Genomic DNA, 17,839 nt, shown 5'->3' with positions numbered 1-17,839 from the left:
AAGGTAAATGGCGTTTCCGTGTGCTGCCCTGGTGCTGGCTCACCAGAGCAGCTTCATCACGCTGGCCACGTGACCCGGAAGTGTCTTCGGACAGCGCTGGCTCCCGGCCTCTTAAGTGAGATGAGCGCACAACCCTAGAGTCGGACATGAATGGCCCGTACGGGCAGGGGTACCTTTACCTTTACCTTTACCTTTATCTCTGGGTTATTTGTGGGGCATAGGAATTCATTCATTTATTTATTTTTCAAAATATAGTCCAGCCCACCACATGGTCTGAGGGACGGTAGATCGGCCCACAGCTGAAAAAGGTTGCTGACCCCTGATGTAAAGGTAAAGGGACCCCTGACCATTAGGTCCAGTCGTGGCCGACTCTGGGGTTGCAGCGCACATCTCGCTTTACTGGCCGAGGGAGCTGGCATACAGCTTCCGGGTCATGTGGCCAGCATGACTAAACTGCTTCTGGGGAACCAGAGCAGCACACGGAAACGCCGTTTACCTTCCCACTGGAGATACTATTTATCTACTTGCACTTTGACGTGCTTTCGAACTGCTAGGTTGGCAGGAGCAGGGACCGAGCAACGGGAGCTCACCCCCGTCGCGGGGATTCGAACTGCCGACCTTCTGATCGGCAAGCCCTAGGCTCTGTGGTTTAACCCACAGCGCCACCCGCTGATCCGTGATGTAAGCGTCCCAAAAATGGAGAGCAGGGCAAGGGGTGAGGCTAGGAATCTGGGACCTGACTAGGACGTAGCGAGGAGGAAGAGGAGAAGGAGAACTCAAGGAAGGAAGATGATGGGTTCGAAGCTGCCAGCTCCCTTGAATGTTCCTCAGAAAGAGAAAGAGAGAAACCTAATGCAAGAAGATACGGGCTGCAAGTTAATGAAGGATGCCTTCACCACTCCATCCAGGGTTCCTCTGACGTTCCTCAAGTTTCCCCAGGGTGCCACGGCACGCTGGTTGGCAACCAATGCTCTAACCACTATACATCAATGGCTCACCACTTCAGTGTTTTTGAAGCAACACAAAAAAAAACCTCCAAAAGCTGTCTGACTTTTTTGCACCAACATGCCTCTCCTGGTAGGTCTGGGAATGTCCCCCATCTGCATAGCTGTCAACCTTCCCTTTTTTTGCAGGAAATTCTCTTATTCCAGAGCCATTTCCCGCTGCTTCCTGCTGCTATCCCGGATTGTTAGATATCCCGTAGACTGTCCCCAGGACAGGTGAGGCTGCTGATCCCTTATTTTCAAATCCAAAAGTTGACAGCTACGTCCGTCTTAAACCCTGGAGAACTGGTGCTAACCATCATCATCATCATTTTTTAATTTGTATACCATCTTTCTATCTTACAATACTCAAGGTGCTTTACAAGCCGCAGAAACAAAAAATGTGCATCTTATAACAATCTCATGCAATACAAAAATGTGATAATAAAACTTTAAAAGAGGCAACCAAACCACAGAGCCTAGGGCTTGCCGATCAGAAGGTCGGCGGTTCGAATCCCCGCAACAGGGTGAGCTCCCATTGCTCGGTCCCTGCTCCTGCCAAGCTAGCAGTTCGAAAGCACATCAAAAGGCAAGTAGATAAATAGGTATTGCTCTGGTGGGAAGGTAAACGGTGTTTCCGTGCGCTGCTCTGGTTCGCCAGAAGTGGCTTAGTCATGCTGGCCACATGACCTGGAAGCTGTACGCCGGCTCCCTCGGCCAATAAAGCGAGATGAGCGCTGCAACCCCAGAGTCGGCCACGACTGGACCTAATGGTCAAGGGTCCCTTTACCTTTACATCAGGGGTCAGCAACCTTTTTCAGCTGTGGGCCAATCCACCGTCCCTCAGACCATGTGGTGGGCTGGACTATATTTTGAAAAAAAAATAAATGAACGAATTCCTATGCCCCACAAATAACCCAGAGATAAAGGTAAAGGTAAAGGTACCCCTGCCCGTACGGGCCAGTCGTGTCCGACTCTAGGGTTGTGCGCTCATCTCACTTAAGAGGCCGGGAGTCAGCGCTGTCCGAAGACACTTCCGGGTCACGTGGCCAGCGTGACGAAGCTGCTCTGGCGAGCCAGCACCAGCACAGCACACAGAAACGCTGTTTACCTTCCCGCTAGAAAAATGTACATCTTATAACAATCTCATGCAATACAAAAATGTGATAATAAAACTTTAAAAGAGGCAACCAAACCACAGAGCCTAGAGCTTGCCGATCAGGTCGGCGGTTCGAATCCCCACAACAGGGTGAGCTCCCATTGCTCGGTCCCTGCTCCTGCCAAACTAGCAGTTCGAAAGTACGTCAAAGTGCAAGTAGATAAATAGGTACCGCTCTGGTGGGAAGGTAAATGGCGTTTCTGTGCCCTGCTCTGGTTCTCCAAAAGCGGCTTAGTCATGCTGGCCACATGACCCGGAAGCTGCACGCCGGCTCCCTCGGCCAATAAAGCGAGATGAGCGCTGCAACCCCAGAGTCGGCCACGCCTGGACCTAATGGTCAGGGGCCCCTTTACCTTTTTACATCAAAAAAGTAACATTCAACAATCATTAGAATAGTATTAAATAATAATAACATATAAAAGTTAAACAGAAACCCACTCAACCATTACAAGAAATTATTTCTAAACTATAATCAATAAAGCAACGGCAAACCACAGTACATAAAATAATACAATACAAATTGAGAAGCAGAGACTAGAGGGTGAGGCAAGGCAGGTGGAAGGAGGCCTTGCCAGATGGAGCCTCTCCCCTCACAGTTCTTCCTCCAGGCACAGCTTCCTCATGAGGAGACCCAGGGCCAGCGGGGGGGGGGGGGGGCAAGGCAAGTGGAAGGAGGCCTTGCCTGATGGAGTCTCTCCCCTCACAGTTCTTCCTCCAGGCATAGCTCCCTTATGAGGGGTCCTAGGGTCAGAGGGAGTAGAAGGCATCTCTCTATGTTTGTAGGTACCCAGATGTTTCTTTAAGAAGCAGGCTGGTTGTGGAACTGCTTCCTTGGTTCCACATTTCTGGCCTCATTTCCCCCTAGCTGTAGGAGAGCTGCTGAAAACTGCCGTGTTTTATCTGGCTTTACTTATAGAGAGCAGCGGCAGATCAAAACGATTGGGCACCTGGGGCGGCGCACATGCCCTGTGCCCACGGGTGGCGCCACCCGTGGGATGGGGCGAGCCAGGGCAGGACGCTCCGTGGGGCCTCCGAGGAGTCTGCCAGCCTCCTCGCACTCAGCCGCCCTACAGCTGGGGGAGAGGCGGCGGGCGGACCATTTGCGGAAGCACAGAGGCTGCGCATGCCCAAGTCTTCTTCCCGGACACTGAGGTCCAGCGCCAAGGGCCATCTGGCGGTTCCCTCACTGTGAGAAGCCAAGTTACAGGGAACTAGGCAGAGGGCCTTCTTGGTAGTGGCATCCGCCCTGTGGAACGCCCTCCCACCAGATGTCAAAGAGAACGACAACTACCAGACTTTTACAAGACATCTGAAGGCAGCCCTGTTTAGGGAAGCTTTTAATGTTTGATGCATTACTGTACAGTGGTACCTCGGGTTAAATACTTAATTCATTCCGGAGTTCCGTACTTAACCTGAAACTGTTCTTATCCTGAAGCACCACTTTAGCTAAAGGGGCCTCCCGCTGCTGCCGCACCGCCGGAGCACGATTTCTGTTCTCATCCTGAAGCAAAGTTCTTAACCTGAAGCACTATTACTGGGTTAGCGGAGTCTATAACCTGAAGCGTCTGTAACCCAAGGTACCACTGTATTTTAATATTTTGTTGGAAGCCGCCCAGAGTGGCTGGGGAAGCCCAGCCAGATGGGCGGGGTATAAATAATAAATTATTATTATTATTATTATTATTATTATTAGTCACCGTGTCACTCCCAGGAGAGACGCATGGCTTGGGCGCGCTTCAGGCCCTGCAGTGAGTGCCACCTGGCATTTTGTCACCCCCCCTCAGTGGTGACACCTGGGGCAGCCCACCCCCACTGCACCCCCCCCCTTCCTCCGCCCGATAGAGAGGCGGTTATAGACAAGAGGCGTCATTTCGTGGATTGCACAGCCTTATGCGTTACAACATTTCTGCATCCACCGTCCTTGGCATGCTCTGATGCAAGGGGACGCAGTGCTTGCCGTTCCACCTGTACAAACCTCAAAGGGATTTCTTCACAGCTCCCAAAACGTTGCACAGTCGAGGTTCTTTCCCTGATGTCAGAACACTTTATCTGAGTACAGTTTTATGGCAGGCTGCTGCCATCTGCTGGACTGTTACGAGAGTAGCACAGAAGCATTTAAACTAGGGTGTAATCCACTCCCACACATCTGGATTTAGGAAACATAACTCCCTGATCAAAGCCTAGGACTTGCCGATCAGACTTGCCGGTTCAAATCCCCACAATGGGGTCAGCTCCAGTTGGTCGGTCCCTGCTCCTGCCAACCTGGCAGTTCAAAAGCACATCAAAGTGCAAGTAGATAAATAGGTACAGTTCCGGCAGGAAGGTAAATGGTGTTTCCGTGCACTGCTCTGGTTCACCAGAAGTGGCTTAGTCATGCTGGGCACATGACCCAGAAGCTGTACGCCAGCTCCCTCGGCCAGTAAAGCGAGATGAGCACTGCAGCCCCAGAGTTGGTCATGACTGAACCTAATGCTCAGGGGTCCCTTTACCTTTAACTAACTAACTAACCAACCTATATATGGCCACTCAACGTCTTTGATATGAGGAACTGGCCATGTTGTAGGTGCCACATAATACTCATTCCTCCCTTATAATAAATTGATGTTTTTGTGGGGCAGCCCCTTTGGAACTCCCTGCCTATTGACACCTGTACTCTGCTTGGTGTTTGCCTAAAACATTTTTCTTTAGGCAAGCCCACCCAGCCACCGACTTGCATTTCAACCTTTTTGGCTGTTAATTTTAAATGCTCTTAATTATTTTAGACTGTTTTCACTGATAATTTCAATATTCCATGTAAAACAAGCAAATCTTTCTTTGTTCAATAAAATAAACAAATTGCCATGCGTGCCTTCTCCCCCACCCCAGGCAGCTTCAAATAACATCCGTTGCCCCCAAACAAGCCACATTAATTGCATTGCTCTCAAAGTCTTTTTCTCCCATAGTCATGAACACCCAGCTGAAGTAATTGCAGGTCCTCCGCCAACTGGCGATATCTTTTACATCCTCGGTCTTCTAATAATCTGTTAGCACCAACTGTTACTTCTCTGTAACTAAATTTACTTTCGAGATCTCCAAGGAGAAGCTCCTGGGCGGGATCCTTACTTTCATATCAGCTGTCATAACATGTAATTCGAAAGGAACCACTTAGACACACACACACCCTACTGAATTCTGCAAATATTTGAAAAGCAAGTCACTGCATGAAGACCTAATGCTGTTATGTTCAGCTTCGACATTAAGTTCGAGTGTACAGTCAAACCTTGGGTCCTGAACGTTTCGGCTCCCGAATGCCAAAAACCCAGAAATAGACAAGGAGTCACTGAAGAGAAGGCCTGTTCTCAGGTTGCCACCCTCTGGACCTCTCAAGGAGTAGGCACACGAAGGAGGACCTCAGAGGATGATCTCAATGTCCAGGTATGGAAAGAGGTGGTCCTTGTGGTTAGGCAATCCAACAAGAAAACTGGTCCCAAGCTGTTAAGGGGTTTAAAAGTTAAAATTAACACCTTGAACGTGATCATCTAGATTAACATCAAGGGAAAGGGAAAGCGGTATATTATCTCCATCGCCTTTGTTATTTATTTATTTATTTATTTATTTATTTATTTTGTCAAAGAATAAAAATGGGGACCCCACTACAGAGACCATTCCATTGCAACTATCCAACCTCCCAAAATTTCAACACCTCTTGTGATGGTTTGACCCCTTTCTGTTTTAGCAATACAAATTCTACAAACACATTTCATATCTCCTCACGTCTTTGTTTTATTAATAATAGTATTTATAAATCACCGACTCATTAAAAAAAAAAATACAGCATGGTACCTCACAATGAAACCCTTAAAATATCATAAAATACAGGAGAAACTACCGACAGTGAATCACAGTTGTTCTCTAAAATGTTGGGGGACTGGACACAAAAACAGCAGGCTGACAAGACATCAAGATTGTAAGTGCCAGTCTGATTTCAAAAGAAGAACCGTCTTCCTGGAAGATTTCAGGACTTCATCGCACAGCCCATAGTTAAACTACCGAACTCCTTTCTGCAGGAGGCAGTGATAGACGGCTTTAAATGAGGATGAGACAAATTCCTGGAGGAGAGGGCTATCAGTGGCTCCTAGCTGTGATGGCTTTGCAGCAGTGCTTTTGAAAACCAATTGCTGGGAGGGGCTCTTGTGCTCCTGTTCTGATTTCTGGTTTCCCCCAAGCATCTGGTTGGCCACAGTGAGAACAGGAAGCTGGGCTTTCTTGTAAACAAAATCTGCCCTTTTCCCTTATGGGGTATCCAAGAGCCCATATAGAGTCCTTATGTAGGTTCCCTATTGGTAGGAGAAAATAACAGAGGCCAACCAGAGAATACAGTGGTACCTCAGGTTACATACGCTTCAGGTTACAGACTCCGCTAACCCAGAAATATTACCTCGGGTTAAGAGCTTTGCTTCAGGATGAGAACAGAAATTGTGCAGTGGCGGTGCGGCGGCAGCGGGAGGCCCCATTAGCTAAGGTGGTGCTTCAGGTTAAGAACAGTTTCAAGTTAAGAACGGACCTCCAGAACAAATTAAGTAAATAATAATAATAATAATATCTTAACACGAGGTACCACTGTATTGAGAAGCAAAGCAGCTAGTAAGCCTGATCTTTATTGATCTGTTGCAACAGGGTGCTCCCCTCACACGCAAGAAAGGAGGAACCCAGAACCAAGGTGTGCCCGTCCTTATATAGACATTTTAAATTGCCCACCCTGGAGTCCAAGACCCCCCCCCCAGAAACATCATACATACATCTCAGAAGGGGTGTAGCTCAAGACCACCCCTCAGACACATCATACCTACATCACAGAAAGGGCGGTCTACAGCAGAAATCTGAGTGCGTTGTTTATCTCCTGTCGTTGTTTATCTCCTGTCTGGCAGGTTACCTGTTATTGCTTACTTGATTGAATACCCTGGGGAGCCTGGCCAGTCTTTTGTAATGATAACATCAGTGGTACCTCTGGTTACATTCTTAATTCGTTCCAGAGGTCCCTTCTTAACCTGAAACTGTTCTTAACGTGAAGCACCACCTTAGCTAATGGGGCCTCCTGCTGCTGCCGCGCCAACGCCACACGATTTCTGTTCTCATCCTGAAGCAAAGTTCTTAACCCGAGGTACTATTTCTGGGTTAGCAGAGTCTGTAAGCTGAAGCGTATGTAACCCGAGGTACCACTGTACTTAGTTCTGAGCCAGGTCACTGTGGGATGTAAAACACAGGAGCAGTCAATGACAACATTCCTAGAGTGTACATGTTAGAACATGGGGAGGGATGTCTGTCCAGCAAGCAGGTAAACTTCCTGGGGACGGACTTCCTCCGCATGTGACCAGAGGTGGGTGTGGCCTCACCTGTGCAGGTAATGATAAAAGCATAGGGCAGGCAGCCATTCTCTCTCTTGCTCTCTTGCTCTCTTGCCTCTTGCCTCTCTCTCTGCCATTTTCCTTCGATGAGGAAACATCTAAGGATGCTCTCTTGGCTCCCAGCCAAGAGAGGAGATAAGGACTATCTTGCTACAAGATAGTTTCTAAGTGTATGTAACCTTTTTAAGCCTGCCTACCTTCTGGGATCATATTGTGAACAGAACGTGAGTAAACTCTTTTATACTTTTATAAAGACTGTGTCGTGTCTTGTATTTTAAGAGGGAACAAAAGGGGAAATTACCAGAGTAATTATTATAGAGGTTCTAGCAAACCTGTGCAGACGTTACCGTTGCGAACTTAAAGGGGAATGTCTATAAACTCTGCTGATATTTTGGGAACTTGTTAGCACAAGTTGGATAAGGATATAATTAGTCAATATATCCTCTCCTGCACCCCAGAACATTCCCACAGTCACTGGCTCACCCTATTCATACACAGACATACCCTTAAGACAGGATTTGTGAAGGAAAAGACAATGGGGAAGCTTTTCCATTTTCCTTTGACCTTGCAGAGAAAACATTTGGTCAGTTTGGGAGCCAAAAATGGTTTCAGGTCAGTCTTCCTGTGCTGATCTATGTACGTGCTTGGTTGGTATGTTTATGAACATTTAATATATCTCTAAGACCTTAAAATTCTTATCACAGCTTGATGACCATTTGGCCTTATCCACCAGCTTGTTTTTATGTTCTTATGTGAGCCTCCTCAGCCAAGTAAGCCCCAATTGAGGGTCAGTTTTGCTCACAACTCTAAGCGGTCCTTTCCGGCCACAGGCTGCCTTAGACAACTGCAGAAAGTCTCCTCCGATTGCTCAAATATCACCTACTAGCTTGAAGTTCAAAAGGCAGCATTCCACTTGCACACCCGTTTTGGTCTGGGAAATTGAAGGTGTTAATTGCCTTTTAGCAATTGCCCCGAAAGCAAAGCCCAGGGTTTGCATTTTAAGCCTTTAGCTGAGCAAGGCCAAGGTCACGCCAGAGAGTGGTGAAATCCGATCTGAGGCTTCAATGGGCAAAGGCGGCCAGCTAAGCTGTATATGCTTCATAGCAGAGGCTTCGGGTTTCACATTAAATCTCACAGTGGCACATGGCACAGCTCCATAACCTGAGTGCGAATGCACGGGGCATGTGCATTTCCTTAGAAATCGAGGAACAGTTGCACTTGAAATTCTGTTTCCTCCAGGCATGCGCTGCGGCATGGGTGGGTGACATTTAATCCGGCCCGCATCGCAAGCTGTTTTCATGGAGTTCTGAAATATACTCGGAGTCCTGTAGTGATTTCATGCTCTTTATTGCAGCTTGTAAAACAGTGATTGAATTGCCCCCCAAACCTCAGGCTTTTATATACATTATTTACACAATGATTCCCGTCTGACTGGCTGATTCTGCTTCCCTCCTGGAGCCTGATTGGTCTTCTCCTGCAAGCCAATCAGTTGTTGCATTCTAGGATCCTACTAGCCCAGGGGTCTGCAACCTTTAAGACAAAAAGAGCCACTTGGACCCGTTTCCGAAGAAAAAACAACTGGGAGCCGCAAAACCATTGCGACATTTAAAGCATGCGCGCTGCTGCCCTCCGATCTGACAGCGGGCGGGAAGGTGACGTTGGGATGGTGCGTGACTAACGCACGCACCGCCCCCATGTGATGTCACAGCCAGTACAGCGCCTGCCACAGTGGGGAGTGTCGGGGCACACAATGCGCCTCCTCCCCTCGCTAGTATCCGCCCCGGAGCCACGGCAAAGGTGTAAAAGAGCCACATGCGGCTCCGGAGCCGCGGGTTGCAGACCCCTGTACTAGCCTATTGTTCTAGGATCCAAGGTTAGTACATAACAAGTTCAGAAGCTGCTGAATCCTAACAGGAAGGGTCACGAGCAGGACTTCCACTTTAGAAGAAGAAGAAGAAGAGTTTGGATTTGATATCCCGCTTTATCACTACCTGAAGGAGTCTCAAAGCGGCTAACATTCTCCTTTCCCTTCCTCCCCCACAGCAAACACTCTGTGAGGTGAGTGGGGCTGAGAGAATTCAAGTGTAACTAGCCCAAGGTCACCCAGCAGCTGCATGTGGAGGAGCGGGGAAGCGAACCGGGTTCACCAGATTACGAGTCGACGGCTCTTAACCACTGCACCACACTGGCTCTTTACATCCAGAAGGTTCCCAGTTCAATCTCTGGCAGCTCCAGCTAGGGCTGGGAGTGTCCAATGCCTGAACCCTGAGACAGCTGCTGCCAGTCAGTGTAGGTTAGAGTTGCCATACTGTTGTGTCCAGACATATGGCAACTCATGTTGCAAGGCGACTTGCCTTCAAAATAGCTCAGACTTTTTGCAAAAAAAAAAAAGAGAGAGCTCAACAACTTTGGGCAAAACTAAGACTTTCGTTTCCAGATTTTCACTTTTTGAAATAAGGCAACCCTAGTTGAGTTAGATAGACCACTGGTCTAACTAGGTATAACTCAGTGTCCTAAGGTAAAGGTAAATATATCCCTGACAGTTTTTCCGGGTCATGTGGCCAGCATTACTAAGCAGCTTCTGGCTAACCAGAGCAGTGCACGGAAACGCCGTTTACCTTCCCGCTGGAGCGGTTCCTATTTATCTACTAGCACTTTGACGTGCTTTCAAACTGCTAGGTGGGCAGGAGCTGCGACCGAGCAACAGGAGCTCACCCCGTAGAGGGGATTCGAACCGCCAACCTTCTGATTGGCAAGCCCTAGACTCAGTGGTTTAGACCACAGCGCCATCCATGTCCCAACTCAGTGTCCTAGGTTCCTACAAAAAAGAAAATAAGTATCAACGTTTACTGGGTGTTATAGTGGCAAAAAACAAATACAGTGGTACCTCGGGTTAAGAACTTAATTTGTTCTGGAGGTCTGTTCTTAACCTGAAACTGTTCTTAACCTGAAGCACCACTTTAGCTAATGGGGCCTACTGCTGCTGCTGCACTGCCACTGCACGATTTCTGTTCTCATCCTGAAGCAAAGTTCTTGCCTGAGGTAATATTTCTGGGTTAGCGGAGTCTGTAACCTGAAGTGTATGTAACCTGAAGTGTATGTAACCCGAGGTACCACTGTAAATCAGGGATGTCTGTCAGTCCAGCAGCACTACACCCCAAAGGTTTTGAAAATTATAAACTAATTTAACATATGTGGTGTAGGGAAGAAGAACAAACTTTGTGGTGCCTAGCAGTGCCAGGATATTTGTGCTACCTATGAGTATTTCTTCCAAATGGTTCCCTGCCCATTACAGATTATCAGTAAAATAATCTCAGCAATCATCACTATAATCTGCTACTGTAAAATACTGTGGTCCCTTCCAACTCTACAATTCTATTATTAAAGGTACCTAACTGTAATCATCACAAACTGTCGTTTTTGCAGCTCATTCAACCCCTACCTTACAATTTTCTCCTTTACATACCTACCGACTAACGCTGCACACCAACGCAGTACTTTTAAAGCACATTTGTAGCACATTTTCTCCCTCTCATAGAATAATGGGCGCTATTTTGGATGCAAGCCAAAGGTTTTCTAAATGTACAAACACAAAGAAATGGGTTCTCCCAAACAGCGCAGAAACCACAAAGTCAAAAGGAACTCCAAAACCATTTGAGAAATAACAGGTATTATCCTACTTTATACTGTTTCTCACGTGTCACTGTTGATGACTTGTGCAGTAAAATATTCTGCATTCATTGTTACCTGCACCATGGATATCATGAACTGAAAGTGAGAACCAAGGGGGGCAGTTAAGGACTTCTTGGTAGTAATGGTGCCATCTTTCAACAAGTGAAAGTCCGGACACAAAACTTGTTGACATATGGCAACCCGCCCTGTGGAAAACGCTCCCAGTAGATGTCAATGTTAAGTTGTGGGTGAACACATCAGACGACACAGCGATTCTTCAAACAGCTCTTGTTTATTCACAGGCCAGAACTGAACTGAACTGAAGGGTTCAGCCACCCTGACGGGGCTGAGAGTGGAGCACCTGCAGGCAATGGGTCCTCCATCACCTCAGGGGCCAGAGCAGACTCAGCTGGTGCCTGCACCTGAGGATCCAGCACAGGTGAGGACCCTTCGGGCTCATGCCCCAGCTGGTTCTGGAGGCGGGGAATCCTGTGCAGGCTGGGATTCCTCAGGTTCAGCCTCTGAGTCGGAATCCCAGGCCATCACATGGTCTCTGTGAGAACAGGATGCTGGACTGGTTAGGCCATTGGCCTCATCCAGCAGGCTCTATCAAGCACTGGATAGACTGAAAATACAAAATTGTCCCACAAAGCTGAATTTATACATATTAGAAAGGTGAAAGTGTTGCAAAGTTGCTGATAAGATCTTGCATCATTAGTTTGTCGAAACCAATTAGAAATTGGGAGTTTATCTAGGAAGTAATATAAATAGAAAAGATCTTAAGCTGTTTTCATATGCAACGACGGCAGCAAGAATATTATTGGCACAAAAATGGAAGCAAGAAGAATTACTGGCGAAAGAAGAATGGAGGATGAAATTAATGGACTATGCAGAACTAGACAAACTAACAGGAAGGATTCGAAATCTGCGGGACCAGAAATTCACAGAAGACTGGTGTAAATTTACAGACTATTTGAAAAGTAATTGTGATTTGTGGTACATGACCCCAGTCAAGCTAGCAAAAATATATCATTTGCCCGATAACAAATGTTGGAAATGTAAGGAGACTGAAGGTACATTCTTTCACCTTTGGTGGACGTGCCCAAGGATTAAGGCTTTCTGGGAAATGATTTATAATGAAATGAAAAAGGTATTTAAGTATACCTTCCTGAAAAAACCAGAGGCCTTTCTCCTAGGCATGGTTGGCCAATTGGTGTCAAAGAAGGATAGAACTTTCTTTATGTATCCGACAACTGCAGCAAGAATTCTCATCGCAAAATACTGGAAGACACAAGATTTACCCACTCTGGAGGAATGGCAGATGAAGATGATCGATTATATGGGACTGGCAGAAATGACCAGCAGAATCCGAGACCAGGGAAAAGAGTCGGCGGAAGAGGACTGGAGGAAATTTAAAGACTACTTACAGAAATATTGTAAAATTAATGAATGTTAAAATGATGTTGGACAGAAATTAAGTGGTTACCAGCTGTAATGCAAAGGTTGAGTAATGAGCTAAAATAAGTTATATTAAGTTATAATAAGGATTTGCTGAATTAAGAATTTGAATTTGAATACAAAAGGGGGAGGTGAGAGGAGGTCCGGGATATAAGGTAATGGAAATAAGTAAAGGGAATTATATTTGTTTTGTTTTGTTTTAATTGTGAATTTTTGTATTTTTGTCATTTTTTGTGCATTTTTTGTGCATTTTTTGTTTTTTGTACTTTTTTGTGCATTTCTTATTTTTTTCTTGTATTAAATTGGAAACTTTAATAAATATCTTTTTTTAAAAAAAGAAAGAAAAGTAATTGTGATGATCAGACTACGTTTGTAGGTTTGCAAGAAGTTTTGTGAGGTGAATTATTGGAACTATTGCAAAAATGGATAAAGGGGAGGATGGTTAGTTAAGATAATTAAAGGCAATATGAATTTAAGAAATGCAGAAGAAGTGATAAGAATGGTGGATCATCAGAGGTGCTGATGGAAGTCCAAAAAAGATTGTATAAGATGTGACATTTTGTGGTATGTACTATAATTTATATGTTAAAATTAATAAAAAATTATTTTAAAAAAGAAAAGAAATTGGGAGTTTATCAGTGGGTCTAACAGAGGAAGCTGCCATTGGTCCATCTAGCTCTATATTGCCCACACTGACTGGCATCATCCCTGATGGGGAGCATTCCCAACTCTAAAATGGAGATGCCAGGGACTGGTGCTCTGCCACTTTACCCAGACTTGCTTATATCCGCCTGGAGTAGGACAGTTCATGAAAAATGAACGTAAAGAGATCCGTCACCAACAGCGATTTGTTTACAGCTGCTCTGTCTTAAAACAGCGGAGCCGGTGTGCCCCTTCACCCAGATCTTTTGCTAACAATTCCCAGAATGCCTTGTTTGAATAACAAACTATTTTGCAAGCTAAAGCCAGCCTAGCGGAGGAAAGTAACTCCTGCCATCAATAACAACAAACAAAGAAACAAACAGTAAAGAATGGTGCTGGACCTCAGAGGCTAACAGATTTAATGTGCCAAATCACTCCTACACCACCCATGTGCATACCCACCCAGGGTCAAGATTCCCACTGGCTCAGATCTGTCCAAATCACAGAAACTGAAAGATACTCGGTGTCGAGTGTGAATTTCATGCTCTTTATTCAGCTCGTAGTAGCAATGAATGAAACTTTCCCCAAAACGTCTAGCTATATATACATTATTTACGCAATGGCTCCCAGTGATTGGCTAATTCCGGGCTGCACCTGTAGGCCAATCAGGTTGTGGATTCACTTCCTCAAGAAGCCTGATTGGCTGCTATCACATCTCCTCTCAGTTTCCTCTTTTCCAGGCTAAACATACCCAGCTCCTTTGACCATTCCTCATAAGGCTTGGTTTCCAGACCCTTGATCATCTTGGTTGTCTTCCTCTGCACACGTTGCAGCTTGTCAACATCCTTCTTAAATTGTGGTGCCCAGAACTGGACACAGTATTCCAGGTGTGGCCTGACCAAGGCAGAATAGTGCTGTACGATTATTTCCCTTGAGCTGGACATGATACTTCTGCTGATACAGTCTAGAACAGCATCAGGTAGTATTTCTAGCTCCTTGGCAATCTCAGTAGCATCTATCCAGCCAGATGGGCGAGGTATACTGTAAGCAAATTATTATTATAAGTTGTTATTATTATTATTATTATTATTATTATTATTATTATTATTATCAAAACCCTCCTCACCTGTTCAGCCCACAGGATAATTCTTGGTTACTTGTAGCCTTGTAGCTGAATTTAAATGAGCTTATTTCGTAGCAGCTTGCTTGTAAGATTTTAATGAAAGGCAGGGAAATCACCAAATCTTTATTGGTTCATATGAACCCCACACTTGAAATGGAGGAGCCCCATCTGCCAAGGAAGACCTGAGGAACCTCAGAAAGGCATTTGGGGGGAAAGGCTGGTTTTACAGATTTTTATTTTTTACAGAAAATTCACCAGCTCTACTGCAATGCAACCCTTATATAAGAAAAAATTAAGGGCGGTTAATATTTTAAAATTCAGTCAAGTGAAGAACCTTGGTGCAAAGCTGGAAGGGGTCCATTTCCTTGCCCCCAAGTCCAAAGTGCGTAGATATAAAACCTCGAAGCAGTTGTTTATACAGCCAACGAGCCACTGTCTTGCCCCCTTGACTCATAAAAACCACCACTGCTGCTGTATTTCTCTCTCGAACTTCATGCACACAAATACAAAACATAGCTTGCCTAGTGTGGTATACTGGTTAGAACATCGGACTAGGACCTGGGAGACCAGAGTTCTAATCCCCAATCGACCATGAAGGTCTCTGAGTGACCTCGCGCCAGTCACTGAACCTCAGCCTAACCGACTTTGCAGGGTTGTTGTTGTGAGGATAAAATGGAGGGGTAGAAAAGAACAGTGTGCACCATTTTGAGCTACTTGGAGAAAAGTTGGGGTATAAATGTAATACACACCAGGGGCTCAAACACACACACACACACACACACACCGTTTGAGCTCTGTACGGTCTACTGCTGAGTTGTTGTTGTTGAGTCGTTTAGTCATGTCCAACTCTTCATGACCCCATGGACCAGAGCACGCCAGGCACTCCTGTCTTCCACTGCCTCCCACAGTTTGTCAAACTCATGCTGGTAGCTTCGAGAACACTATCCAACCATCTCGTCCTCTGACATCCCCTTCTCCTTGTGCCCTCCATCTTTCCCAACATCAGGGTCTTTCCCAGGGAGTCTTCTCTTCTCATGAGGTGGCCAAAGTACTGGAGCCTCAGCTTCACGGTCTGTCCTTCCAGTGAGCACTCAGGGCTAATTTCCTTAAGAATGGATAGGTTTGTTCTTCTTGCAGTCCATGGGACTCTCAAGAGTCTCCTCCAGCATCATAATTCAAAAGCATCAATTCTTCGGCGATCAGCCTTCTACTGCTGAGTAGAGAGGGTCTATTTATTTATTGCATTTAAATCCCACCTCCTTCTCCAAGGAGCTCAACTTTGCGAACATGGTGTTCCGCTCCCACCCCAATTTAATCGCCACAACAAACCTGGGAGAAAGGTGAGGTTGAGAGGCAGTGGCTGGCCCAAGGTTAACCAGTGAGCTTCATGACACTCACTGGTTAGGCCTGTGCTTGTCCAACATCACCTGCACTCCGCAAGTGCAGCTTTCTCCCAATTGAAGTGCAGAGTGTTTGAGGACCGGGACATTTGCAGGGAAACCAAAATGCTCGTTTACAAAGCTATTATACTACCAACCTTACTATGTGCTTGTGAAACGTGGACCACTTATAAACGCCATCTCCAACTCCTCAAAAGATTCCATCAACAGTGTCTCTGAAAAATTGTACACATCACTTGGGCATAGCTGTCAAGTGTCCCTTATTTGAAGGGACAGTCCCTTATTCCAGCGCCATGTCCCGCTGCTGTCCCTTATTGATGGATGTCCCTTAAATGTCCCTTAAATGATGCCCCTTAAATTTCAAAGGAAGCAGCTCCTCTCCCTCCCTCCCTGCTGGCCAGGGAGGAGGGAGGCTCCAACTGTGTTCCTTGGCTGTGTTGCTCACCCAATAAGAAGTCTAAGAACGACTGGGGGGTGGAGCTTGCATGCCTTGTGTATGGCTAGTTAATGCAAGCTGAGGGGGGTTTTGAATGCTGGACGCCATTTTGTTGCACGTGCTGCTGCAAACTTTGCAGTGCAAAGCCAGGCCGGGGAGCCATCTTAAGTTGAGGCTGCATAGGCCTTGTGGTGCATGTGATTCAGATTCTATTCAGTTGAACCTCTGGTTACAAAGTTGGTTGGACAGTGTTCTCGAAGCTACCAACATGAGTTTGACCAGACTGCAGGAGGACAAAAAGATTGGAGTGCCTGGAACAGGAGAGGCTGCAGGTCCCTTATTTTGGCTGCAGGTCCCTTATCTTCAAGGCTGCTGGTCCCTTATTTTCAAATCTGTAATTTGACAGCTATGCACTTGGGAAGACAGGCAAACTAATGCCAGTGTACTGGAAGAAGCAAAGATCACCAGTGTTGAAGCAATGATTCTTCAACAACATCTTCGTTGGGCTGGTCTTGTTGTTCAAATGCCTGGTTATCGTCTTCCAAAGAAGCAACTCTATTCTGAACTTAAAAATGAAAGCGTAATGCTTGTGGTCAACAAAAGAGGTTCAAAGACTCTGTCAAGGCAAATCTTTAAAAATGTAGTATAAACACTGACAACTGGGAAACACTTTTGCCTGTGAGCGCTCCAATGGGAGAACAGCCAAAGGTGTCATGGGCTTTGAAGACGCTCGAACTCAGAACGCAAGGGAGAAATGTGCTAAGAGGAAGGTACGCTTGGCAAACCCTCCTGCCCCGAAACCAGTGTCCCCACTGTGGAAGGACATGTGGGTCCAGAATTGGCCTCCACAGTCACTTATGGACACGCTGTTAAGACCGTGTTCATGGAAGACAATCTTACTCGACTACGAGGGATCGCCACAGAAGAGGAGCACATGTTTTGCTTAGGACTGCTGTTCTCCTTTACCTTCGCCATGCAGGGGGTTTAAGATCATCCTCCCCAGCTTCTGCTGGCTGCGGCTGGTGTGAGTTGTAGTCCCAAGACATCCACAGGGCACCAGCTTGGGGGGAGATGGTTGTAAGATTTCACTGCTTTGCAAAGGGCAATTCTGCAAATTGATGATGTTTGCTTCAATCCGTGTTTGCTGTGCACTTTTTTTTTCTTTTTTTTTTTAAGTGCTCTCACTTCTTTCAGCCCAGTAAATTTCCACTCCTCTGCCATTTGCAGCACGTGTCTGCTGGCAGAACCTGCTGTGACCTTTATGGGCAGGGCAAGGGGTTGTGTCATCGTTTAATGTTTATTTGCATTCCACACCAGCCCTCCACATTCCTGGGACAGGGGAGCTAAACTGGATATGGGGGTGGGAGACACAGCAGAGAACAGCAGCAATGAAAAGGGGGAGAAATGAACAGAAACTAGCCATATTTTCTACCTTGTGCACTTCTAACGTGTCACGGGAAGACATGGTCACTCTTATGCACTTTTCAAATCCCCATCCCTTCCCACCAATAATAATAATAATAATAATAATAATAATAATAATAATAATAATTATTATTATTATCTCACCCATCTAGCTGGG

The 17,839-nt window shown here is 46.1% G+C and overlaps 1 long non-coding RNA gene across 1 annotated transcript in view; it reads right to left on the bottom strand.

Moving 5' to 3' along the window:
* Positions 1-9,037: 9,037 nt before the first annotated feature.
* Positions 9,038-17,839, bottom strand: part of LOC309338142 — a 61,956-nt gene continuing 53,154 nt past the window's right edge. The window contains exon 2 of the long non-coding RNA XR_014154755.1: positions 9,038-9,379. This is a non-coding gene — a long non-coding RNA (uncharacterized lncRNA). The remainder of the gene's footprint in view (positions 9,380-17,839) is intronic.

The sequence above is a fragment of the Podarcis erhardii genome, assembly GCF_964252035.2.
Source record: "Podarcis erhardii genome assembly, chromosome: 3".
NCBI lineage: Eukaryota > Metazoa > Chordata > Lepidosauria > Squamata > Lacertidae > Podarcis > Podarcis erhardii.
This window is presented reverse-complemented; position numbering and strand designations above follow the sequence as displayed.